Raw genomic sequence first — 26,648 nt, 5'->3', positions numbered from 1 at the left:
ATTTTTGAGTTATTTATGAAAAAACCGTCTGAAAACGTGGTTTCTTTGTTGTTGAAAAATAAACATTTTCACTCGCAAATGACTTGAAAGTATTGACATAGATAAAGAAACTCCATAGAACAAAAGTTGTTTATAATTAGTCAATTTATCTATTTCCGGACCTACTTTAAACGTATGTTCACCTCCGAGAAAGGGTGACTTTCACCCCCGAAGTAAAAGCAACCAACGGCACAAGTCCAACTTTGAAGTGGAGGGTAACTAGGTAGTACCCAAATCCAAATTGTCAAGCAAATATGTCCGTTGTGACGCTAGATGAACAACTTTCTTCGTGCACTAATACCAGCGAATATATCTACAATTTTATTAATTTGGATGGGCAACTTCATTTTCAATACTGCACTGCTTAAAAAACGTTGCGCATGTATGCGTAAAATATTATAAGAACAACACATTTTTACATAAGACGACAAGATGGGGCCCCTGACATATTGGGGCCCCCGCAAGCTTCATGCTGCGGCGGCCTCTGTTACGCCTCTGACGATACGCACACTGTAACACTGTAGGGATTGTACAGTATAGTGGCTGCTCGGTAATGGTGTGGGGTGGTATTAATTTGGAGGCTCGCATGTGGTTAGTTAGAATAGATCACGGGATAATTTTATGCTTACGCAAAATAATACCAGGTCACACCTTGCAAAAATTGTGCAGCCATATAGTCAGGAGGTTGGGATTCCTGCCATGGCTTGGTCTGCGAGAAGTCCCGACCTCAACCCAATAGAACATGTTTGGGACATCGTAGGGAGACGACTACCAAACGCATTAGATCAGTTATTTTTACGATTAGTTGAAATTTGGGATCAAATTGATGAAGATGAAATAAGAATGGTACTTTTCAGTATGAGAGATCATTCTCAAGCAGTAATAAATGCCAGAAGCAATACTCAATGCTTGTTTAATTTTCTACTTTAAAAATTTCCAATTCTGTCATTTGATGTTAGATAGTTTTATTGCAATATTTTTTCGTAAAAAAGAAAAGTTTTTAATTTCAGATGTTCTAAAAGCAACTTTAAAGAAAAAAAGAACAAACAAAAAATCTTTCATTGCGACTGAAATTATAATTTTAAAATTATTGGGTAATTTTGGCGCGCAGATACACAGTTTTACATCTCTACAATTTTTTATATTAAATATCTTCAACATATTGACTGACATCTGTGAAAAAAATATATAAAGAAAAAACTGAAAAGACCGACAAGAAAAAAGATAAAAATAAAAAGTTTTTCAACTATTTTATCCCAGATGTGATTTTACACTCCCTGACTGACTGATTACGGTGAAGATCAATGTGCCAGAGTTTCGCCTAGTTTATTGGCTTCACTCCAGAAATAAACTAATCGAATATCCAATATTCCGACAATCTAGGGATTTCGTACAAAAAATGACATTTTAAGGTCGATAAGGATAAAACGGTTTATTTTTGTAAATAGTGCTATTCCATATTATTTATTATCGAGTTCTATTTTGCAGGATTTATTATTTATTAGTTTAGTTCGATTTATTAATTAATTATTATTTATTCATTTATATTATGATACAATTGGTACAAAAAAGGCCTAACCCGGACATCCAAGGTAAAAATTTTCCTCCAACACCAAATTGTTCTATATGGTCCACATATTGTTCAGTAAAGAGTTACACCATTTTGAGCGTCGGGTTTGGGCTGAAGGTCCGGTAAAAGTCGGTAAATTAGTAGTTTTTTACATATTGACAGTTTCAACAGCTGTGTATAAAGCTAACAAAGACATTGAATCTTATGTTATTGGTGATAACACGGACCTACTACTTTTGTGACTGTCCACGAACCATCAGAGAAGAAATTGAACATGGTGGTATCAAAGAAAAGCAATCAGCAGCAAAAAGTCTACACCATTGCTGACATTCAGCGAGGCATTGGGAATAGGAAGGATATACTCTGCAAGAAGGATATACTCTGCAATATACGTATTTACAGGATGTGACATGTGACACGGTATGAGCTATCTGCAAGAAGGGGAAAATTACACCGTATAGGACAGTGCAAGCCAACGACGTTCTTCGTGGAAGACTTCTAGCCTTCAACGATCCCAAAGCTGACTTCAGTGCAGTAGCTGACGCCGGAAAGCATTTCCTTCTTGCGATGTTTGGTGCCAGGAACATGTAAGACCTACATTGTTTTTGCTACCATCAATCTTACTTGAAGGCTATTGCAAAGCAGCCTGTGGTATATTATGAACCCTCTGTATAAATCATAATTTAAATATGATGTTATTAACCTTTAGGGTATTGAACATACATAAAAACAATAGCTTATAGTTTGTATCACATGTTTATTACGAGTGAACTTGAACTATATTTGTTATGGTTCAGATAGGTATAAAAACACGCTGAACAATCAGTATGGATATAGATATACAAATAATTATTAGAAGTTAGTATGTAGTAAGGCGAGGCGCTATGAATCATTAATGTTATTGTTTAGATATTGGATACCAGTGAATAAAATATAATGTATAGTAAGACGTGTTTAGTCTTTTTAATTAATTAGAACCAGAAGGCAGTAACAACACACTATTTAATACATGGCTGATCCTGCAGACTAGAGGAGGTCTTCTGAAAGGAGCAGAGATGGCGGCAACAAATTGGAAACGGAGACGGCGAAGATGGACAGGAAACCCAGTGAGCGACAGTGTAAAGACAAAGTGGAAATAAAATGTAAGTAAGAATGTCTATCTTTATTAAAAATGCTTCCCTCGTTTTATATTATTATTGAACATTGAATATTTATCTTTGCTGTTATGAAGTATCGATTTTTTTTTAAGAATATCTATAAATTTTGAAATATGAAGTGATTTTTGAATTGAATATTTTTATAGAAGTTTATTATATATGCTATTCTTGAATTTTTATTGAATTTTGAATTGTTATTAAATTTATTTGAAAAATCTCTATCCGATTTCGATTTTTAGTACGGTTATTTTTAAATATTGTATGGAATATCGAATTTTTTCCAAAAAAAAAATTCTATCGAATTTTGAGATTTGCACTGATTTTGAATATTTTTATCTAACTTTTGCATAGGCTGTTTTTGAATTTTGAATTGAATTTGTATCGAATATGTATACTATTATTGAATTTTTATTAGCCATTTTGTTTTTATTATTGATATTTATTGATTCTATAGATACATTTTCATCGATTTTGTGTTAAATTTTGTATGAGATGAACCTGAATTAATATTTTTTTGAGTGATAAATGATATTTTTTTAATGAATAATGATTAGTGATGACATACGTTGATATAAGAGCTTTAAGACAAACATTGCTATAAGCAAGAGATATATTTTTAACGAACCGACCTGAAGAGTCGAGATAAGGAATCTGGAGAACTATATAGATAAGAAGAAGAACTAACAATATTATAAGCTAAATATTATGAGGCAACTTGAGACAATAAGAAACCCACGGCTCTTTTCAAATTAGGAAGGTACTAAGTGATTTATAGAAGCTTGAAAGCTTATTAGAGACCCACTCTGTGTTTTGAAGGGTACCTATTTTATTCATGATTATTCGTGAATAAACAACGGCCTCAAAGCAAGGGATTGAGGTTGTGATATTTTTAGAAGAATTTTAACCGCATAAAATACCTATTTCGTGTTTTGAGTTAACTATACCACCTAAATGGTGCGTACAGATCAGGGCGAGAATTCGGGTTAATATTGGCGGAGAACTAAGACATCCGAGTGAAACCTCTTTTATTAAGGTAAAATGAAGGTATCGGAGCTAGTATATGAAGTGATGATTATGATGTTATATGAAATGATATATGAGATAAATGATATATGATTGTTATATGAAATATGTATATGAAGATGAATTATGTACACAGTAGAAGTGCTATTATATGAAGAAAAATGAATTATATGAGTTGTAGTACCAGACAAGAAGAAAAGAAAGGAAAAAAGAGAATTTTATTAAAATATGTGGGAAAAATGAAAGAAGAGACATAAAATTTGTAAGAAATGTCAAAATAAACAAGCAGAATTAAGAATAATATACTAATCAAATAAGTAGCTAATCATTGAATTGTGGTTAAGAATTAAAGTTGTAAATTTTGTTTTCTCTAAAGTAACGTAAATTATAAATAACTTATTTTTAAATGTAGGTAATGAATTCAGGTTAAATTTTCGCGGAAAATGGAAGTGTTTGAATTAAGGATAGACAATATCTTACAATAGTGTTAGTAGATAGTAAGCAAAGGGACACAAAAAGTGAAGTTCTTAGAGAGATTAAGAGCAAAGACACACCAGGCGGCGCGCGTCGAATCGACGTCGAGGCAGCGTAAAACACATGGCGCGGTATAACAGCGGCAGCTATGCTACGATTTAAAGTATTTGTATTTCGTTGTTGCCAAATTTAGTCGCGTGTTGGCTGCTGTACGATAAGATGTCTGAAAGTTATGACGATTTGTCTTTTGTAATAAATACAATTTTATCTTTTTATCTTAGTTTATTTTATCTTAGATAAAAGAAAAAACACGCAGATATTGGATACATCCAATCATAAAGGAACGAAATTATAAGGGATTTTTTACACATTATATTAACGAAATTAATATAATAAAAGGCCCAGAGATGTTTTTTAATTTTACAAGAATGTCTAAATAATCTTTTCAGGAGTTATTAGTGAGTATTAAAGAGCCGTGTTCAAGAAATAACACCGTTATGAGGGAAAGCATATCACCTAAGAAAAACTATTTATAACGCTAAGAGGCATTCCATTCTATGGTACGCCACTGAGCAAATACAGGTGTTAAATTGATTTAAAAAATTATTCAAATTAAAGCCAAAGTACGTATCGAGAAAGACGAAAACCAGAATACACAAAACCGTAATAAGAGCAACAGCCACCTACGGATGTGAGACATGGGTGCTAAATAAAACAGAAGAAAAAAAGATATAGAGTTGAGAACGGAACGTGCTAAGAGCTATTTTCAGGGGAAAGAATACAGATAGAGAAGAGGGCTGGCATAGAAGCACCAATCAAGAATTAATGATGCTTTAAAAGGAACCAAGTGTAACAAAATACACAAAGTCATAAAGAATCAGGTGGGCAGGTCATGTCGAGGGGATGGATAAGGGAAGAATGCCAAAGATGGTACTGCACAGAAGACCAGGTAGACAGAAGACGAGGTAGACCAAGAAAAAGACAGCAAGAAAGTTTCAGGAAGGTGTAGTATCGATGGAAATTACACAATGGAAAGAGGAGCTGAAAAATAGGATATAGTGGAGAACCATAGTTCAGCAATTTTTACATAGACATCAAATAAAATTATATATAAATTATTAGCATAAACTGTATTATCTAAAATTGTAAATACAAGGCCTGTAGAGCATAATAAATAAAATAATAAATAAATAAAATAATAAATAATAATAAATAAGGTTTTTTTATTATTTTGTTTGAATATGCATCAATGCGCATATCCCAAATAGCTGGTCTCATCTGAATTTCATTAATTAATTTTTCTACATGTGTATTTCCCATCACAAAAACACGATCTGACAACACTCACTACAGAATTCGCTAGAAAACAGCTGAAACGTCTGTGTTGCACCACGATACACGCATTTATGATATGCCGTCGAAGTCATAAAACCGATTGGCGGTGGATGGGTTCCAGGATATGTCGCCAGAAAGCCGCTGCATCGAAAATTTTAAGAGCGTCTGGTGTGTGTTACTGCATCAAAGTATAGTAAGGGATGCGTCGCTATCGACATCTCAGCGGGGGTTCAGTCGACGTACGCCGCCCCGTCTGTGTTACCTCTAAATCTTTATTATAGGTACAAGAGAGTTATTAGAAGTTTTTTAGAGACACATTAGAAGTTTTTTAGAGAGATTACATTTTTATTATAGGTACATTATTTTAAAGTTAGTAAGACATATATAAATAAATCAAAAGAAGACTCAAATAGGAATTATTAATAGAGTAAAGGATATATTTTTTTTACTTATTCGAGTAACATTAGCTTAGCTTAGGACTTTTAGTTAGATACGAGATTTTTAGTTAGGTAGATTAGATTATTCCCCTGCTTATAGGAGATGCATATAGGCACTAAAAGACTATATTAAAAATCCCGATAGGTTTAGTCACTGTTTTTATGTGGACACTGTTTTGTGAATGGAGAAAAGACTAAAAAGCAAGACGGAACAGAAAGTGAATTAGTGATAATAATAAACAATTTTTAGGATTAAAAAAAACTCTGAAACGTACCATGTTACAGTTAGTTAGGATAGTTAGGAAATTTAATTTTTGAAAATAGTATTAGGTAACCATAAACATTTTGTAAAAGGGAAAGAGGAATATACCGTCAGATATTCTTCTTCTCTTCTTAGGACTTTCTTTTTTAAAAACGGCGGAGATGTGGTATATTATGAACCCTCTGTATAAATCATAATTTAAATATGATGTTATTAACCTTTAGGGTATTGAACATACATAAAAACAATAGCTTATAGTTTGTATCACATGTTTATTACGAGTGAACTTGAACTATATTTGTTATGGTTCAGATAGGTATAAAAACACGCTGAACAATCAGTATGGATATAGATATACAAATAATTATTAGAAGTTAGTATGTAGTAAGGCGAGGCGCTATGAATCATTAATGTTATTGTTTAGATATTGGATACCAGTGAATAAAATATAATGTATAGTAAGACGTGTTTAGTCTTTTTAATTAATTAAAACCAGAAGGCAGTAACAACACACTATTTAATACAAGCCTATACATTCTTTACTCAAGTTAGTTGCACTACCCCCATTTCAGGAGCAATTATTATTATTTCAGGAACAAACTACAAAGATGTTATAATTGAAAAAAGAACACATCATAATAATCAAATAAAAATATGTAATCATAGTAGTAGAGGAGCATTGGATACTTATACAGTTACTAAAGAGTCATGGGGAGCTATTGGGTTGTGAAGATTAGGTCCTAAAACCAAAAAAAGTTAAGTTAAATTTTACATTTTAGTGGGGATTTTCCATTTTTTAATTTAATTTTCCATTTCCAACAATCGTTCTTTCCGCATATTGCGCCATCTATCCATAATTCGAAAAAATGTCTCGAATAAAAGTTACTTATTTTTACGTAAGGAATCCAAATTTACAATAAAAAATAGGGGCTCCCATTTAAGGTTTTAAAGTAACCCCCACCCCTCCTCAGTGGGGTCGTGTTTGGTGTCATTGGATAGATTTTTGAAAAATATTGAACATGTATTTTTCAGTTTTTCGATTTGATGTTAATTTTTTTTGTGAAACTTTGTGACTCGCCCATCTTACACCCATCGTTAGATTTTTGAAATATACACTGTCCTTCATGTACTTAACTTACCTTGTCTTAATCTGACGTTTTCGAATTTTTCTAAGGATATATTTTTTTACGGACTGCCCCCAACGCATGCCCCTGTATTTAGAGTCCATATATGGTAATATGGTAGGGATACATTTACAGGTACAAGGTTTCTCCCCATGTGATTTTCTGATGCGCACGGGTAACTGCAAAAGTCCACGCTTGGGCTCCCCTACAATAATTATTATTATAATTTATTTTCTGTGTTTCTATTTTGCATTTCTTGCATTTTTCTGAACGTAATTTTTTTAAGCATTAAAATTTATCTTTTCCTTTGATAACAAAAGAGCCTTTTGTATACACACCACAAAATGTTTTTGCGTATTTCAGTAAAAAACACATTTCATATTTATCACCTCCAGACGCCTCTTTGTGAGTTTAATTGACATTCAGATGTAGTTTTTTTCCTAATGATTTTCGTTAGCAACGTAAGCAATCTTCCACCTGTCGTATCTTTTTAAAAGGAAACAAAAAAGACAATACAGAAAAAGGTCACGGCATAAATTTGTCTACGTCGCCCGAAAGTCACCACGAGAAAAAAGAAAAATCTCCGCAGTCAACTTGATTTATATAACAAAAGAATTAGCACATTATGGCGTAATGTCGCCAAATGCCTTAAAGATAAAACACGGCCTACTTATTTTTGTTACAACGCGAAAAGGTCTCTAAGAAACATGCGATGGAACGGGGCAAGTCTTGCACAGGTTTGCAACTAATGGGTATTTCTAATTTATTATTACGTTCATAACCAACTAAATGAACAATTGAAAAAATACGGAATTACTAGACATAATATATTATTTTTATGAAAAATATGAGGCGGCCAACGTAAATCGGAAGACTAACAAAAAATCATTAAATTTTCAAATTGTTACGAGACCAATAGCCACTTCTTTCCTTACAGAAATAATATCATCTGCAAACTAACCAATACAAAATGGGGAGCACAACCACACACTCTCCGACTACTGCCTTAGCATTATGACAACATTATGCTTAGCTTTTAACGTGGATAAGACAGCAGCATTATCCAATAAAGCAGGCCTTCAACCATTGCTTCTAAATAACAGCCAGATAATATCAATAAATTGATTCTGTAAAATTTGTTGGTATTTTTTTAGACAGCAACCTCAAATGGTCCCTTCATATCGATTTGTTAAGTAGGAAACCCGCCTCAGCTTTCTACGCAATAAGATCTGTATCAAGGGAAATCAATTTAGCATCTTCTAAAATAACATATTTTTCATTGTTCGAGTCTCATCTTCGATATGGTCTTCCTTTTTGGGGTTCTAGCACAGCTACTCAATCTGATGTTATTTTTACATTGCAAAAAAGAGCAATAAGATATCTGTTTGGCATCAGAAGAACTACACCATGCAGAAGTTACGTCAGAGATCAAGGAATTTTAACACTTCCATCTTTATAAATTTTAAAAACGGTTTGCTTAATTCGTAAACACCTCCATGTCTTTCCAGCAAGGCCTAATCATCTTTACTCCACCAGAAATTTAATCATTGATATTTATTTACTGATCCCATCCACTGAGTTAGTAAATAAATCTATATTATATTCCGCAAAAAACCTATACAACGTAAAATTCCGTAAAATGACAAAAGCCATATATATCTAAAAGACCATATTATTCAATAGAAGAATTTCTTAATGAATAACTAAGAAAATTGGGTTTCATATTCAGCAGCTTAAACTTATTACATAGTTGCTAATGTTGTTTTTTTATTTGTTGTATGTTCAATTTGCAATTTATATCAATTTTACAATAACTTGTTTTTGTCTTAGCTTTTATATCTTATATAATGTATATCGACGATTTATTTAATTTTAGTAAATTGTATTTGTTATTTGTTATTGATATTTTTTTTTGACTGTATGACTTTGTCCATAAAATTGTAAAAATTTTCAATGACAATAAAGCATATTTCTATGTTTTTCAGCTGCGGAGTTTGGAGCACCAGTGTGGGCAAACCCTGTCGAGCAACAAACGTCGACGTCTTGTTTTTGTCTTAGCTTTTATATCTTATATAATGTATATCGACGATTTATTTAATTTTAGTAAATTGTATTTGTTATTTGTTATTGATATTTTTTTTTGACTGTATGACTTTGTCCATAAAATTGTAAAAATTTTCAATGACAATAAAGCATATTTCTATGTTTTTCAGCTGCGGAGTTTGGAGCACCAGTGTGGGCAAACCCTGTCGAGCAACAAACGTCGACGTGCCTATAAATGAAACGGTTTGTATATCAGGTTGTCTGAAACCGACACTTATAGAAGAGGTCCACCCCATAGTTTGGATTGCTCCACCACCCATCAGAAGACAGGTCACGTCAGAGGTGGAATGAAAGAAGCAAAAGACGGACCAAAAACACTCCTTGTATGATTACCAGACTCAGATAGACCAGGTCACTTACCAAGTAGACTAAGATCTCGGAAAAGCTTTCTGAAAACGTCGAGATCCATCCCTGAAGTGCCAGACATGCGCCGAATACACCTATGGAAAGCGTTAGCTACAACAACACATTTTTCCCCATCAGAGCAAATGGCTGCTGGATACAATTTACCGTATCCGACTTGGAATGCGCTAAACAGACTGAGAACCGGCGTTTCATGTGCTAGTAACTTGAAAAAATGGATACCAAGAGGACGATATCTGTGGCGTGGCTCAGAATAGTCACTATCTACTTACAGCAATCAAAGATAGGCCATTCTACACTAAAGTACCTACTCTTTACTTCTGATTAACTTCGTATTTATACATAAATTTATTTACTGACTTCTTCACCAAACCGCACTATTAACTACAGCCAAAGAAATACTGAGGTATATTCAACACCCAAACATTATATTATATACATATGCCCATAGAGGTTAAAAATAAAAAGCCGGTACAGCCTCTTCCATTGGGACGGAGTTCTCTAGCCGAAAAATCTAACGGAAAGTCTAGTGTGATCTCATCACGAATCTCAATTTCCCTGCAAAATAGAACAATTCTTATTAGTCCAGGAACCGAAGCTTTTCACCTCGCAATTTTTACAGAATGGATCGATTTGCTTGAAAATTTGAGAATAAGTAGTGGATAGTCCAAGGATCAAAATCTATATAATGCCGAAAGGCGCTTTTACCATGGGGGTGGTTGCCACCACATCTCGGGGGTGGAAATTTTTTATTATATTTTGACTGCAAAAGTTGATAATAACGTTAATTTTAAGAAAAAAATGTTTTATACATTTTTTTGATGAAATTATTAGTTTTCGATTTATTCGGTATCGAAAGTGTTAGTTTTATATCGAAAAAATCAATGTTTTTCGGTATTATACTCATTTACTATTCACTCAATTTTTGCTGTAAAAAAAGTTTTCTAATCCAAGTTCTTGGGAACTAAATAAGCTACAATTTTATATTTAAATATTTTTTCGTATCTCTGATGCTAATCTTTCTATTCTGAAGAAAAGGGCATTTTTTACCAAACTACAAAAATTCGTTATTCGCTTTTAACTCCATTATTTTTTAAATTAATCACTCTAAGCCAATTAAACTTCTGAAATATATTAATAATACATAGATAAACAAGAATGAATAAGGCCGATGACTAAAAACACCGCTAACTTACATTATTGTGCTTCCAATTGGATATCTTCTTTTTTTTTCAAAAAAATATATTGATTTTTTAACTGTAACTTTTTTATTTTTTATCCTAGAAAGTTTGATAAAAAAGAATTTTGTAGGTTTTTACAGGACCTATAAGGCCATTAATATTAAATCCTTTTAAAATCCTCATTCACAAAAAGAGATGATTTTTAAAGGGTTGGTAAAGGTGGTTTTTGCATGTTATTACAAGTATTAATTTTCAATAGCTAAATAAATTTTTGCCGTAGAAAAAATTTTTGCAATCCAAGTTCTTGGAAATTAAATAAGCTATAATTTTATATTTAAATATTTTTTCGTATCTCTGATGCTAATCTTTCTATTCTGAAGAAAAGGGCAGTTTTTACCAAACTAGAAAAATTCGTTATTCGCTTTTAACTCAATTTTTTTAAAAACTAATCACTCTAAGCCGGTCAAACCTCTAGAACCTATTACTAATACATAAATTAAGAAGACCAAATAAGGCTAATCACCAATTTTAATTAGGGTGCAGAGTAGGAGGAAGTTTATGATCACTTTTTCGCTGAAAAAAATAGGGACTGACATTCTTTTTACTAAAAGTCACTTAATTTTTGAGCTAGGGACTATTTTTTTTATTTCTGAAGATAGATATTTTTATATGTTTTAAATTAGCTTGAACAAGTTATCCTCGAAAAATGCATAGTTTTGCCGTCTTTTGAATTTGAAATTACAATATTTAGCATTTTACTAAGAAAAGCTAATATATAATAAAGTATAGCTCGAATACTATTGGTCTTAAAGCAAATTAGAAAAAACGGTTTTGTTTATTTTTTCAAATGGTACATTTTTGTTAAGCAAACTTGTTTTGATAGGACGAAATCTTTTTGAGTTATTAGCAGAAAACTGATTAAGAACAATCATTTTTTCGATTTAAACCAACACTTTCGATAGCGAATAAATCGAAAACTATTACTTTTATCAAAAAAATGTATGGAGCGTTTTTTGCTTAGAATGAATGTGTTTACCAACTTTTGCGGTCAAAATAAAATAAAAAATTTACACCCCCGAGATGGGGTGGCAACCACCCCCATGGTAAAAGCGCCTTTCGCCCTGATATAGATTTTGATCCTTGGACTATCCACTACTTATTCTCAAATTTTCAAACAAATCGATCCATTCTGTAAAAATTGCGAGGTTTTGTACTATTTTAAGCTTCATTACTTGGACTATATCCCCGCAATCGCATATTATCTCGCCTGATAATTTTATCCAATCGAATAAGAACACAGCAAAATACTTCCCTTAACATATCTTTATGTATTCGCCGAGTTATAATTAAATGTCACTCTACAGCTCATAGTCGACGAAAAATTGAACGTATGTGGGTATTCAATACCTTTATATTACTTACTGTTGTACAAAAAAGAAAACAACGGTGATACATAATAAAATTATTAGATTATATCCCAAAATTAACTGTAGCAATAAAACACTGCACTAGCTGGTTACATGAAGAAATAAAACTAAGGCCAGCTTCACTTTCCAGCTTTGTTATTCATAAAAAATAAGGTAAATCTTACATTACTTTTGGGCCTATTTAGCTACAGCTACTGCAATCAAAGATTCTGCAATAAAGTACTCTTTACTTTTGATTAACCTCGTATTTATACACAGCTATATTTTTTACTGACTGCTTCACCAAACATACTTAACACCTAAACATTATAGAAATGCCCATCGAAGCTAAAAATAAAAATCCGGTACAGCTTCTTTCACTGGAACGGACTTCGGGTCCAGTGTGATGTCGTCATCGAATCTCAATTCCCCGCAAAATAGAACAATTCTTATCCCCGCAATCGCATATTATCTCGCCTGATCATTTTAACCAATCAAATAAGAACACAGAAAAATACTTCCCTTAACATAACTTTATGTGTTCGCCGAGTTATTGATTAAATTTGTTAGAAAATTCTGTAAAACCGCAACAAACAAAAAATCGTACGCGATTCCTGAAGCATTTGACAAAAATATTACTTACTCCCTTTTATAAAACCGATATGGTTTTCAGTAATATGAATAAAGTTATAATTAAATGTCACTCTACAGCTCAATCTCCTTCACATTTGATAGTCGACGAAAAATTGAACGTATGTGGGTTAATTACAGCTGTATTTTTACGAGCTCCAAATGAAGTTTGGGGTAGAGGGTCGTTAAATGCGTAAATGAGAGCCAGGACCGGATCGTTAAACAAAGGATTTTCTATAAACACTTAATGAACGATGTGCTTGCTTTTGTAGTTAGGATAACTAGTTACGTTATAACTACTCAGTTGAGCCCGTAAAGGTGATATTATGTATTATAGGTCTGGATCCCGCGTATGAAAAAAAAGTTGATTAATAGCAAGCTGAAAATTTGTTAATAGCTTAAGGGTGTCTAGTCGGATAAACTTTGATATATGAGAACACTGGAACAAGGGCAGTTTTAATTGTGGAACAGGTTAAAAATTTTGAACGGTCAGACCACGAAAACGGCATATTTATTTTGTCCGACAGAATAGACTTAAACTCTCCGAACAGAGATTAAACTCTCATGCAAAAATCAGACTGCTATTTATCACTTGTCATAATTCCTGTCATTTGATATATTCTACATGTTCCACTCATTAAACCGCCCATTTGGTGATAAATAGCAGTCTGATTTTTGCATGAGAGTTTAATCTCTGTTCGGAGAGTTTAAGTCTGTTCTGTCGGACAAAATACATGTGCCGTTTTCATGGTCTGACCGTTCCAAATTTTTAACCTGTTCCACAATTAAAACTTCCCCTGTTCCAGTGTTCTCATATATCAAAGTTTGTCCGACTAGACACCCTTAATCTATTAACAAATTTTCAGCTTGCTATTAATCAACTTTTTTTTGGTACGCGGGATCCGGACCTATAATAATATATTCGCAAAATCTGATATTGTTAGATCTCGTTAGCGTTAATTGTGGAACAGGTTAAAAATTTGGAACGTCAGACTACGAAAACGTTCCATGTATTTTGTCGGTCAGAATTTCCAATTGATTTGTTACCATTTCATTAAACTCTCATGCAAAAATCAGACTGGTGTTTATCACCAACTGGGCATTTTAATGAGTGGAACACGAAGAACATGTCAAATGACTGGAATTGTATTGGTGATGAATAGCAGTCTGATTTTTGCATGAGTTTAATGAAACCGTAACAAATCAATTGGAAGTTCTGTCCGACAAAATACATGGGACGTTTTCGTAATCTGACCAAATTTTTAAATTGTTCCACAACTAAAACTTCCCCTGTTCCAATGTTCCCGTACATCAAAGTTTATCCGACTAGACACCGTTAAGCTATTAAGAAATTTTCAGCTTGCTATTAGTCAACTTTTTTTGGGGACGCGGGATCCAGGCCTATATGTATACCGGGTGGTGAAACGTCAATAGGAAACTCAATGGAAAATTCTAAACTGTTGAATTCCTGCTCCCCTAATTATTTTACATCAAAAGACATGGAAAACTATTTGTAGGGGATTGAAATCTCTACTGAAAACAAATATTAAAATTGAATTAAAATTAAATTAAAAAGTTAAATAGTTAAAGGGTCATTCCATTTCAAATCACTCAATTTTGGAGCAAAAAAATTTTGGGCCTCCGATTTGTCTGAAAATTGGCATATAGCTTCTGCGGGACGTAAAAATAAGATATTTAAGGTCAAAAAATCTTCTTCTTCTTTTTTTCTCAAAATGTTATTTTATGCGATTTTACAGTGATTTGGTGTTTATTTATACAAATTTGCATTTTCTATCGTAAAGTGTCAATGGAAAACATAATATTTTAATAGAAGGGACTCAAGAATGTCATTATATGGCATTATAACAAGTTACTTTAATTCAAAACAAGCTTTTGATCAAATTTTATAGTGTAGAAAACGTTAAAATACCGTTTTTTACATTTTTCTCCATTCCCAAAATACATTATAATCGATTTGGCTAAAAATTTGCCCACAGATAGACGAAACATAGGACTTTAAGTGGTGAGAAGGATTTGAATTATATTACAATACCAAAAAAGTTACATGCAATATTATAGTCAAAAATATAGGCGTCTACTGTAAGTACAATTAACTCGAAAATATCGACCTCACGACAAAAATTGTTAAAAAGAAATTGTAATAATTGTAAATACGATTTATTTGGAACAATTTCAGTTCCTACTATTTTTGTCGAAAAGTTAAAAATGGCGGAGATATTAAGCAAAACAAGTTCTCCTTAAAATCAAGATGGCGGCTAACGTAACGGAGGAATTCATTCGTGATTTTAAATTTAGGCTGCTATTGACTCCCCTAAAGATCAGAAAAATAAAATTTTGGGCAGCTCGGCATTCAAGGTCAAATGCTATCCCGACTGGACTAATATATACTTTTGAGTCTGGTATTACTGCATGTAACTTTTTTGGTATTGTAATATAATTTAAATCCTTTTCAGCACTTTTGGCCTATCTTTTGGCTATCTGTGGGTAAATTTTCAGCCAAATCGATGATGATGTATTTTGGGAATGGAGGAAAATGTAAAAAACGGTATTTTAACGTTTTTTACACTATAAAATTTGATCAAAAACTTGTTCTGATTCAAAATAACTTGTTATAATGCCATATAATGACATTTTTGAGTCCTTTCTATTAAAATATTATGTTTTTCATTGATACTTTATGACAGAAAATGCAAATTTGTTTAAATAAACACCAAATCACTGTAAAATCGGATAAAATAACATTTTGAGAAAAAAGAAGAAGAAGATTTTTTGACCTTAAATATCTTATTTTTACTTCCCGCAGAAGCTATATACCAATTTTCAGACAAATCGGAGATCCAAAATTTTTTGCCTGAGTGATTTGACATGGAATGTATGTACCTAAAACATATTCTAAAATTTTTTAAAAATAAGTATTGTTGTCGAAGTTAGGCCACACGTAGTGCAAGCATGTTTATAACGGGTTGCGTTCGGTCAGACTGAAGTTAGGTATTCAGAATATTTGAATTGTTCATATTTTTATTTTGTGATTTATTGTTTGAAAAACAATAAAGTTGATAAGATGTACTCGATTAAGGAGAAAGTAGCAATAATAAAGATATTTTATTTAGTCAATAGAACGCGCACTGTCAGTTAAATCGTTGATTGCAATCAACGGTTAAATAGACCAACACATGACACATGTCAAAATGGTCTGCAATAGTTCGAGAATATATTGGCGGATTTTGAACTACTGCTAGTTGTTAATACATGATTTCGTTTTTTAGAATTAGAACTATTCTCTATTGTCATGGAAAATTGTACAATTTTATCGACAAATCTTATAAAAAGTCAAGAAAACAAAACAATAACAATTCAAATCTTCTACTGAATAATATGGTCTTTCAGATAGGTAGGCTTTTGTCATTTTACGGAATTTGGGGAAAGATGCTGCAGATTGTTGTAGAGCGAGATGGTTGTAAAGTTTTTTGCGGAATATATTATAGATTTATTACTAACTCAGAGGACGGGGTCGGTAAATAGACGTCAAAGGTAGAATTTCTCGTGAAGTAGTCATGATTAGGTCTTGGTGAAAAGACATGTAGATGTTTACGAATTAAGCAAACAGTTTCTATAATATACAAAGATGGAAGGGTTAAAGTTCCGTGATCTTTGAAGTAACTTCTGCAATGTTGTGTTGTTCTTCTGAGGCCAAACAGATATCTTATTGTCCTTTTTTGTAATTTGAAAATAACATAGAATTGGGCAGCTGTACCAGAACCCCAAAAAGGAAGAAATGTACCGCATATCGAAGATACGATTCGAACAAAGAAAATATATAAGTATCGAATCCTGAGAAAACTAATAAGTATTTTTGAAAAATTTAAAGGCAGAATGAAAGATTACGTTCTTACCGGGGGTCAAAAGTCCCTGAAAACTTCTATAATGTTTATTTTAATAAATGACGGGCGAAAAACTAAGAGCAAATGTGTGATCTTTAATTTCAAATATCTTATTCAAAAGAAACTTTTTATTTATTAAAGGGACTTTCAACAACCTCGTTACCTTCGATTCCAGTATGAGATGGTACCCAAATAAAATTAACTTTAATATTCATATTTTCTGCCTGTTTTAGTTCCTTTTTAATGAAAAGTAGTAGTGGATGATCAGAATAGAGTTGTTTTAAAGCCAATATTGAGCTGAGAGAATCTGTAATAATGATGTTTCTCTTTTTATTTTTGTTAACTATCAGAGCTAATGCTTTTAGAATAGCAAACAGTTCAGCGGAGAACGTTGTTGTATATGAAGGTAATTTATAAGCTGCTGTGTAATCTATCGAGTAGATTGCTGCGCCAGTTCCGTCTTCGTTTTTGGAGGCATCGGTGTAAACTTTGAAGCAGCTACCATATTTGCATAATATTTTAAGAAATTCTTGATTGATTTGACTTGCAGGCGTTTCTGATTTGTTTAGCCGCAATAAGCTGGTATCAGTAGAGGGAAGGCGAATTGTCCAAGGAGGAGGGGTTTGGATTGCGGAAATATCGTAGGTGTCTGGAAAATGAATACCTATTTTTAATAAGTAAGTTTGTATGCGATAATAGAAAGGGTGATCAGTTCGATTTAAGTTTTGGAAACAACTTTTAAAGCGGTCAGCGAATACGTTGAGTCTAACTGGATTATCTTGATTAGAGGATACTGCAGCGGCATAAGAGAGACTTAGATATTGTCTTCTAAACGTGAGTGGAATCTCTCCAGTCTTCCAGTATAGAGTTTGTATTGGACTTGTGTGGTGTGCTCCTAAGGAACTTCGAAGACCTGTATTTTGAATCACATCTATTGTTTTTAAGTAGGTATTTTTGAGGAGTTGTAAACGATTGAGCCATAGTCAAGTTTGGAGCGCACTAGGGCCTTGTAATGTAGTAATGTAGAAGAGTCGGCGCCCCAGTATTTGTTTGCAAGTGATCGTAGCAAATTTATCTAGGCTGACATGTCTTTTTTAAATGTTCTAAATGTGTTTTCCAAATTAGTTTTTGATCGAATATCATACCGAGAAATCTAACTTCGTCTACATATTTAACCTGCCCTCCATTTAAGTATAAGTTATTCAGTTGTATTTGGTGACTTTTCGTAAAACACACTGCTTTGGTTTTAAGGGAATTAAATTGAAGTCCACTTGTGAATGACTATTCTTCAATATGATTTATGGCTTTTTGGACATGGTTATGGATGGTTGTTGGGTTCTTTCCTCTGCAAAGTATAACCAAATCCTCTGCATATAACCTAGCTTTTACAGGATGTTTAATTTTTGCGGTAATAGAGTTCATAGCTATAAGAAACAGAGTTGTGCTAAGGTTCGAGCCCTGTGGTATACCATTTTCTTGATTTCTTGTTGAGGAATATACGCCATCTACTCTGACTTGAAACTGTCTATTTTCTAATAAGTTTGATATACAGGGTGTCCCGAAAAGATTGGTCATAAATTATACCACACATTCTGGGGTCAAAAATAGTTCGATTGAACCTAACTTACCTTAGTACAAATGTGCTCACAAAAAAAGTTACAGCCCTTTGAAGTTACAAAATGAAAATCGATTTTTTTCAATATATCGAAAACTATTAGAGATTTTTTACTGAAAATGGACATGTATCATTCTTATGGTAGGACCATCTTAAAACAAAATTATAGTGAAATTTTTCCACCCCATAAAAAATTTATGGGGATTTTGTTCCCTTAAACCCCTCCAAACTTTTGTGTACGTTCCAATTAATTCATTGTTGTGGTACCATTAGTTAAACACAACGTTTTTAAAACTTTTTTGCCTCTTAGTATTTTTTCGATAAGCCAGTTTTTATCGAGATGCGGCTTCTTTTTCAATATATTTACGTAAAAATGTTATGGGGGTTTTGTTCCTTTAAACCCCCCAAATGTTTGTGTACGTTCCAATTAAACTATTATTGTGGTACCATTAGTTAAACACAGTGTTTGTAAAACTTTTGCCTCTTAGTCTTTTGTTCATAAGTCACCTTTTATCGAGATGTAGCTTCTTTTTCAAAATATACCTAAAAATGTAAATTATAAATAAATTTTCAGATTATTAACAGGTCTCTAGAACCGTACTTAACCATATACAAATATGTGGTGGATTAGACAAATATTCAAAATATCTCGATAAACACTGGCTTATCGAAAAAGTACTAAGAGACAAAAAAGTTTTAAAAATAATGTATTTAACTAATGGTGCCACAATAATAATTTAATTGGAACGTACACAAAAGTTTGGGGGGGTTTAAGGGAACAAAACCCCCATAAAATTTTTATGGGGTGCACAAATTTTACTTAAATTTTTTTTTAAGATGTTGCTGCCGTAAAAATGCCCCATGTCCATTTTCAATAAAAAATCTCTGAGAGTTTTCGATATATGAAAAAAAATCGATTTTCAATTTGTAAATTCAAAGGGCTGTAACTTTTTTTGTGTGCACTATTGTATATAGGTAAGTGAGGTTCAATCAACCTATTTTTGACCCCAGAATCTGTGGTATAATTTATGACCAATCTTTTCGGGACACCCTGTATATTTGAGTATACTCGTATTACCTCTAATTTTCCATTCGCTAAGTGTTTTTAATATTGAGAATTTACACACTGTATCATAGGCTTTACTAATGTCGAAAAATATTCCGATACAATGTTGTTTAATTGCAAAAGCCTCATGTACTTCCGATTCTACGTGAATCAGATTGTCTACAGTAGAACGATGTTTTCTGAAACCACTCTGTTCTGGTATAATTAATTTTTTTGATTCCAGATACCACATTAGTCTGTTATTTATTATTTCTCTAGCATTTTGCCCATACTACAAGTAAGAGATATTGGCCTATATGTTTCGGGATCTGATTTTGATTTACTTTGCTTAGGAATAGGAACTATTATTGAATTTCTCCACGATTTTGGAAATAAACTTTTCGAGAAGATTAAGTTGAAAATGCTTAAGTAAGTGTTCTTTAGACGGCTAGGTGAGGTTTTTTTAGAAAAATAGTGGGTATATTATCTGGTCCAGGGAACGAGTTCTTACAGTTTTTTAATACCGCTTCTAATTCATCCATCGATACTGGAAAGTTTATTTCACTATTATTTTGATCTTCATAATCTATGGTATATTTTTCTTCATTTCTTTTGTTCCTTAAGAAATTTGGTGAATAGTTTGCGTCGCTTGAATTTTTTTCATAAACTAATGCCAGTATATTTGATATTTCCTTTTGGGATTTATATATTATATTATTTTGCTCTAACAGATTTATTGACTTGTGTGATTTTGTACCAGATATTCTTTTTACTTTTTTCCATACAGTTGTCATTGGAGTAGAACTGTCAATTGTTGATACATATGTTTTCCAAGATTCGCGCTTAGCTTTTTTGATAGTGAATCTGGCTATAGCTCTTAATCGTTTAAATTCTAAAGAATTTTGTTCATTTTTTTGTTGTTTGAATTTATTAAACTTTTTTGGATTGTTGTATTGCTTTTTTACATTTATGATTCCACCAAGGAACTGGATGGAATTTACTGTTGAAGTTAATTTTTCCAATATTTTTGTCTGCTGAATCTATTATTAGTTTTGTAATGCAATCTACCTCTTCGTTCACATTACTATTTTCATTTATGGCATGCAAGTTGTGTTCGATTTGATTTTTAAATTTCGTCCAATCCGCATTTTTTAAGTTCTATTTTGCTTCTGGTATAGCTGTAGATGCTTCTTCGTTATGAATTATAATAGGATAATGGTCACTGTCGTATGGCTCCGGTAATACATCCCATAAAAGCATATGCGTTATTGATGGTTCACATATAGATAAGTCGATAGCAGAACCCTCGCCCGTTCTTATGTCGAATCGGGTATCTTGTCCATCATTAAGTAGATTTAGGCTGAGTTTTTCCAGAAGTACTTCCATTTTTCTACCAAGATGTGTTAATTTTTTTGAACCCCATAAAGGACTATGTGCGTTAAAGTCCCCGACAATTAATCGTGGAGTAGGTATTTGTTTTAAAAGATCCGATATTTCGTTTTGGTTAAGTTCTTGATTGGGGGGAGGGGGGCTGTATATGTTACATAAGGAAAAACTAGTTACGTCTTTGATTCTGACTGCAATTGCCTCAATGTTTGTTTCTAGTGGTATTGCTGTGCTATTAATGCCGTCCTTTATATATACGGCTACTCCTCCACTGGCTATTTTAGCATGTTGTCGATTTTTAAAGAAACAATTAAAGTTTTTTAGTTTATGTGCAGTGTTGTTTTTAAAATAAGTTTCTTGTAAACATAGAATCATTGGTCTGTATTTTGAGATTAGTATTTGCAACATTTCTAAATGGGTGTAATACCCATTCAGATTCCATTGAATTAAACTAGTGAATGATATTGTTATTTTAATATGTGTCCGTAGAGGTGCCGCTTTCTGGTTCGGTATGGAAGTCTGGATCAATCTGTTGTAAAATTTTATTTCTTATTCGGGTGCATCTACTTTTAATTTTTCGGTCAATTAGTTTACGGTAGATTTTTGTCAGTAGATCTGTGACTTCAGAAATTTCATTGGTATACATTTTTGCAATGCTTATTGGGTCGGAGGAGCCTGTACAATTTTCGAAGAAATCTATTAGTTGATCATAGTTTAAGGGATAACTGGAATTTTGGTCTCCAAATAATTCTTCTGTAGGTTTCAGCATTTCCTCTAACGTCTTTTTTGGTATATTGCCTTGGTTTAATTTAGTCTTTTTTTCTTTGTTTTTTGGTACTTCAAAAGCATTTTCTGATGAAGGAGTTGGGGAACGCTTAGAAACTCTTCCCTTATTACACCTGTTTAACATGTCGTCAATATGTAACTTCCAGGTCAATTTTTGGTCGAGTATCATTCCAAGATATTTAGTTTTATTTTTAAAAGAAAATTTATGCCCACCTAAGGTGATTGTGCTAATATTAGGAAAGTTATGGCTGGTAAATAAACAAACTTGTGATTTACTGCATGATAATTCAAAGCCATTTTCAATAAACCATTGTTTATGGAGACCATAGACACTATTCAAGTTTTCAATGGATTGCTGATATTTCTTGTGTTCTGTGTACAAACAGAAATCGTCAGCATATTGTACAATATTAAATGCAATATTGTCAATAGTGATGTTGTGTAGATCTGCTGTGTAAATGTTAAATAAAATAGGGCTCAAAACGGAGCCCTGAGGTAATCCTTTATTATTAAGTCTAGGGCCTATAAGAGTATGATTATTTTTTAAATAAATTATTCTATTTTTATACAGGTTTACAATGTTAGAAGCAAACTGTGTTGGAATATTAAAAAATGTAATCTTTTTTCTTGGAGAATTGAAAGAGAGACTGAGTCATAAGCACCTTCGATGTCTAAGAATAAAGCGGGCACATAACTGTTCCTGGAAAAACTGTTCTGAATGTCTACAACAACAGTTGTTAAGGAATCTAAAGTTCCGTAACCTTTTTTAAAACCATGTTGGTTAGCGGGTAAAGGATTTTGATCCCTTAGCCACCAATCCAACCTAATCTTAACCATCCGTTCGAGAGTCTTCAATATACATGATAATAATGATATCGGTCGGTAAGCTTCAGCGAATTTAGGGTCTTTCCCCGGTTTGGGAATAGGAACGACTACAATACGCTTAAAATCTATTATGCTGTTGCCTTCAATAATTATCTGGTCAAATATATTTAAAAGTAATTGTTTTGCGTTATCTGGTAAATGTTATATCATAGGATATTTGATTGCATCGTATCCTGGTGAGGTACTAACGCGATTATCAAGGGCAAATTCTAATTCAGCTCTCGAAAAAGGTGTAAGGAGAAAATGATTCTGATCAGATGGAAGCGTTTTAGAATTAATAACATCTAACTGGTTATTTACGTAAGGTGGAGCTATTTTATCGAAAAAATCGTCTACCCATGAGTTACTTAGAGGTAATGAAAAATTAATTTTTTCGTATTCATTTTTCTTGCTTGATTCCAAATAAGACTAGATGGAGTTTGTTTATTTAATTTTGAACACCATTCAACCCAACTTTGTTTGGCCTTTAATTTCAGGAATTTTTTGACACGAGCATTTACTTCTTTGCATTTACAAAAATTTTCAGGAGAAGAATTGTTTTTATAGTTTATTAATGCCTTCTTTCTTTCTGCAACGGATTGATCACATTCCGAATCCCACCACGGAGGGGGAGTCCGTTTGCATTTAAATGGTTTATATTCAGAAATATATTGTTTAGAAACTTCATTAATACAGTCAATAAGGAAATTATATTTTTCTTGGGTATTTAAGGATGTGTGAGGTTTTTCGTTTAATAAGGTATCAACAAGCTGAGAGTATAATGACCAATTTGCTTTTTTAATGTTCCACTTACTACTGGGATAAATAGTATTAGCATTAGTTCCCAAGACATCAATCACAACCTTTATAACGAAATGATTTGATCCCAAGGTATCAAGATCTACAGACCACGAAGTTTTATCAAAAAGGGATGGTGAGCAAAACGTGACATCAATCATGGAATCTGAGTTTCCTGGACTCGTTTGGCAAGTTGGTTGTCCATTATTCATTACTACATAATCTAAATTCTGAATTGTCTCCACAATTTGATGGCCTATATTATCATTTTTATATGAGCCCCACAGAGAATTATGTGCATTCATATCTCCTCCAATGATACAAGGGTGTTTTAGTTGAGAAAATAACTTATCCCAATCTTCGGTTTTGGTTTTAGTTTTTGGGCACCTATATACAGAGAGTAAACTTAAATAACTTTGTTTATAGTTGATTTTAATACCACAAGCAAGCAAGTCTTGAATATAATTTTTTTAATAGTTATGCGCTCAAAAGGAATACCAGTTTTAATTAAAATAGCAACTCCAGAATAGCCGTCATCGCGATCTTCGCGTATCACATTATAACCTCTATAAATATATACAACATCCCGTTTAAACCAAGTTTCACTTATTAAAGCTATGTCAATATGTTCGGTTATTAAAAAGTTAATAAGGCTGTTTTTGTTAGCAACAGCTGATCGAGCATTCCATTGTATTATTTTGAGTTTAGATTTGTTTGCCATTAGATGAGTTATTTTTTAAAATATTATCTAGAACATTATTAATACCTTTGGCTAACAAATTCATGTCAAGTGATTTTGCCTCTTCTAAACAATTAATATTTTGAATAAAACTTGAGAAAAGAAGTACTAAGGAATCTACTAACTTATTTTTATCATTGTCTGTATTAGAAAAACTTTCCTTGTTTAAGGGAGGTAAAGGTTGAGACGGTCCAAATCTGAAAGGGATGAGATAGGGTGTAGGATCTTCGGAAGTTGGAGATGATACTTTTCTTTTTTATTTGCACTATACTCAGTGCTTGATGTACTACAGCTTGGTTGGCTAAAATTTTTGGGTTTCTGTAGATGAGGCCTCAATGGCTTGAAATAATGAGATGTACTAACTTCAGAGGAGTTAGTTAATTTTGGAAATTCTTTGTCTGAATTTGACAATATTTCAAATCTGTTATTAGAAATAAGACCAGAAAATGATGAGTCGCTCAAATTTGTTGGCTCCAAATATGAGATTTTATGTTCAATCATGATATTTTTTATTTTTTTTTTGATGTTCGAAAAAAGGACAGTTTTTAGAGATCGATATATGCTTATCAGTTTTACAGTGTATGCAATACTTTTTTGTTTCATCACATGTATGTATGTCATTTTTAATTTGTCCACATTGTATACAGTATTCCTGTGTACCTTTACACTGTCTAGAAATATGTCCATATTTGAGGCATTTATAACATAGCGTCACTTTACCCAACAATTTTTCCACTTGGAAAAATACATAATTTATCACAACATAGTTTGGCAAACAATTGCCTTCAAAGTAATTATAACATTGCGTCTAGGGACGTATTCTGTATTTCCATCCTTTTCTACTTTCCTGTGCATTCTTTTAATATCAATAATTGGTGAACTAGAGCTCATATATTTTTTCAAATAGTCAATATTATATTTGGTATCAACATCGCGTATCAGTCCTTTGATTTCCAAGAGGTGATTTGGAATGTACGCTTTTAAATTATCGTCCTTTAAGTGACTATTATTGACTAAATTATTTGCATCCAAAATAGATTTGAGGATTACTTTAACACGGTTTCTTCCTATACTTTTAATTTGCTTAATATTATTAATCTTTAATTTTTGATATAAGATATCTGCAACAACCATTGGATGCAAACGGGAAATATTCTGATCATTGGTCTTCTTAACATAAACACAACAATTTTGAAAGTTGTAACTATTACAATTAATATTAAAAAGTTTTACCTCCCTTGTAGCAGAAGAATTTGTGGTGATAGTTCCTGTATCCATGTCTTGATTACTAACACTAATAACTTCAGCAGTATTTAGTTCGCATACTGGCGTCTTTTTTATATTCTCCCCCATCTGGGGAGAATATTTTCACTTTTGTATCACTATTCTACAATATGCAAATGTTTTTACCCACGATGAAATTTAAATGTTTTAATTGTCACAAAAACTGCGAGCTGAATGTCAATATTTAGGTACGTTTAACCGTGGCCAAATTTTAAACTGTTCACACAAAAGTTAAACACCGTGAAAATAAGCCTAGGCTGTTCAACCCATAGGACTGAGACTTCTTATCAGTGATAATTAAAACCACTATAAAATTAATTTAAGTTAAACTACTAAAAAATTAATTTTTTCTGGAGCTATTTTAGATGCAACCGTATTTGACGTTTATTAACGTCAAAACTGACCTTCAATTGAAATGTAAATTATCTCAGTATTTAAAAAGTAAGGGCCGGTTGTTCGAACGCTAATCAAAAATGATCATAATCAAATATTTAATTACTGTCACCAACTGTCAATGTCAACTTTGTTTGGGTTGCTGAAAACATAATTATGTATTACAATTATGAAATTAGTTAATCAATTATGTTAATAATTGCCATGTTAATTGATTAACTAATCTCATAATTATAACCAATTATGTTTTCAGCAACCCAATCAAAGTTGACAGTAATTAAATATTTGATAGTGATCATTGTTGATTAGCGTTCGAACAACCGGCCCTAAATATTGTGCAAAAATGACCTCTTTTTAATTATTTAAACAATGATCCCCTCATATGATTTGGATACTTTTTTGAAAATATCTTTTTTATTCACCTAAACTTTGATATACAATTTGTTCCAACCTGTACGGAATTACCTTTTGAATTTTTGCTATTTTATTAGGCTATGGTACGAACACCTACATTTCTTTTTAGAGATTATTAAGAGGAGAAAAATAAATTTAAATTGAGTTAATTCAGGTTGTACCCAGTATATCTACAGAGATACTGATTAAGCATGAAAAACCTAAAATTGCTACTATATTTTTATACAAAAGGTCTTGAAACGAATAGATCATTTTTTGAATTAAATATCTATTTCACTCATTCTACTTTGTAACACCGTTCCGCTAATTAATTTCCAC

Source organism: Diabrotica virgifera, chromosome 7 (assembly GCF_917563875.1).
Source record: "Diabrotica virgifera virgifera chromosome 7, PGI_DIABVI_V3a".
Taxonomy (NCBI): domain Eukaryota; kingdom Metazoa; phylum Arthropoda; class Insecta; order Coleoptera; family Chrysomelidae; genus Diabrotica; species Diabrotica virgifera.
The sequence above is the reverse complement of the archived record's forward strand: the minus strand, read 5'-3'. Positions refer to the sequence as shown.